Raw genomic sequence first — 2,507 nt, forward strand, 5'->3', positions numbered from 1 at the left:
TGGTGGTGCCTTTGAACGACATATTGGTTAATTGAATTAAGGTCTTGGAAATGGAAAATATATGTGTGCTTGAATGATGTTTTGGTCCTTTGAAAGTGTGCAGAATTTGATTCAATATTTATGCATGAAATTGTTTTGAAATGGTTTGATTTTAGGTAAATTTTGGACCCATATAGCTTGGGACCCGAGAGTTATGGCGTTTGCCATACGGGAGTGTGACCCTACTTAGAGAGTTACACGGGTGAGGACACAGGTTGGGACACGGCTGTGTGTCCCTAGCTTGAAAGTTACATTGACTGGGGCTATGTCACATGGCCATGTGACACCTGTTTTGCAATTTTTGCATCTTTTCCTTAAAATTTTCAATTTGTTTCAAATTAGTCTCGAATTTCTCTTAAGCTATTTTTAGGGCCTCCAGGGCTCGATTTAGGGACAATTTGCATGTGAATGAATGATTTATGATATTATTAATGTGTTGAATGATATGATGTTCAAACATTTTTTATTGTACGGTAATGCTCTGTAACCCTAATCCAACGACATAGACGAGAATATTTCTGCAGTTATTTTAATAGTTAGGTTATTAGAATTAGCTTGTTGCAATATTACCTCTTTAGGAGTTGCAAATTCCGACTTCTATTAATTAGGGCTTCCAACACTCAGTTGAATTTGCTCCTTATCTGTAGGCCTATCTTAAACCTCAACAACCTTGGGCTTTAATGTCTTTTCACTTCACAAAGTGACCGCTTTGCAATTCTCCTTTCCCGAAATTCTTGGATTTTTGGTGTAGCTGTGTAAAGCTGCCCCCATTTGGTACTCCGAATTCCTCAGAGTTGCATCACTCTTTTCCATGTATGTTTTTAATAAGTTTTCAAGATTATTATAAGAATTGGTTGGTGAATAATTTTCTATGTCGCCTAGTACAAGACCTTGGGGTTTGCTTCTAAGTTCATTAGCTAATTGTCCCACTTGATTTTCCAGATTCTTCAATATTGTTGCCATGTCTTGGATCAGTGTTGTTTGGCCTTGAATCAAGGCATCATTTCTCTTTATGTAAGCCTTCAAAAAATTCTCAATACGATTTGAAGGTTCAGTTGGTGGTGGGTTTTGAACTTGTTGAGAGAACCTTAACGGTTGATTTAGTCTAGGTTGTATGTAAGTGTTGTTAGGACCAGTTCCTTAGTTACTCCATGAGAAATTTTGGTGATTCTTCTATGAAGGATTATAGAAGTTCGATTGTGGTCCTGGCCCATTTTTGTTCTGATTTGGATTTTCCATATGATAAATAGACTCTGGGTTTGATAGACAATTTTCAAACGATTGTTCATCTCCATAATATACACATGAAATGCTTTCAAATTGACTTTGTGGTTGAGCTACAACATTATTATTAAAACCGTTAGCAGTAAAATTATTAAGCATTGAAAACATAAAAGACACATGAGTTGCAAGTGAAGTAAGGGCATCAACTTCATGTACTCCTGCTACTCATCTTCCTATGGTTGCTTGACTAGTTGGCCACTGATAGTTATTGTTGGAAATTCTCTCAATAATTTCAAAAGCCTCATTTTAATACTTAGAAATGAGAGCTCCATTTGCAGAAGTGTCTACCACCGTTCTCGTGTGTGCGTTAAGACCATTATAGAAAGTTTCCAATTGGATGCAATATGGAATCCCATGGTGAATGCATTTTTGTAATAATTCTTTGAATCTCTCCCACGCCTCATACAAGGATTCATCATCTAGGTGTTGAAATGTGGTGATATCTTTTCGCAATTTAGCATTTTTGCTAGGTGGAAAATACTTTATCAAGAAGCATTCTGCTAACTCTTACCATGTACAAATTGAACCAGGTAGCAACGAATATAGTCATGCTCGTGCTCTGTCCCTTAATGAGTATGAGAGCAACTTCAACCTTAGTGCATCTTTGATCACTCCAGCCAATTTAAAAGAATCACTTACCTCGAATAATTGAAGGTCAAGGTGTGGATATTCGGTAAGCATCCCACTAAACTAGCCCACTACTTGAAACATTTGGAACATGATAAGTTTTAACTCAAACTGTGGTGCCTCGATATCAGGTCTAACAATACTAGGATTAAGTTCATAAAGAAGTGGCATGGCATACTTCATTATGGTTCGGTCTTTGTTCTTAGCAATAACTGGATTGCGAAGATAAGCGGCTTCATTTCTTTGATCTTGGTTTTGATTAGGATTCGTGCCTGCGGCTTGTCTTTCTCGTCTTCTTTGTTTGAATGTCCATTCAATTTCAAGGTCTACTTAAAGTAAGTTGATAATTCAATCAATGCTCATAAGTACCTGAAAAGAAAATCACAAAATTTAACTAAGTTATGAATAAAAACTAAACCAAATTGCAAAAATAAAGTCACAAATAATGATTAAAGTAACAGTCCCCCGGCAACGGCACCAAACATTTGTAACAAGTGGAATTGTAACAAGTGAAAATGTGCAAGTGTACACAATTGTAACAAGTAATAAATTGATAA

General features: G+C 36.3%; 1 non-coding gene across 1 annotated transcript; it reads left to right on the top strand.

Annotated features, from left to right (window-relative positions):
- The first annotated feature begins 1,672 nt into the window (after window positions 1-1,672).
- Window positions 1,673-1,779, top strand: LOC121223856 (small nucleolar RNA R71). The gene has a single exon (XR_005921322.1). It is a non-coding gene; the product is annotated as a small nucleolar RNA R71 (small nucleolar RNA).
- The last annotated feature ends 728 nt before the right edge of the window (window positions 1,780-2,507 follow it).

This window comes from Gossypium hirsutum, chromosome D11 (genome assembly GCF_007990345.1).
Source record: "Gossypium hirsutum isolate 1008001.06 chromosome D11, Gossypium_hirsutum_v2.1, whole genome shotgun sequence".
Taxonomy (NCBI): domain Eukaryota; kingdom Viridiplantae; phylum Streptophyta; class Magnoliopsida; order Malvales; family Malvaceae; genus Gossypium; species Gossypium hirsutum.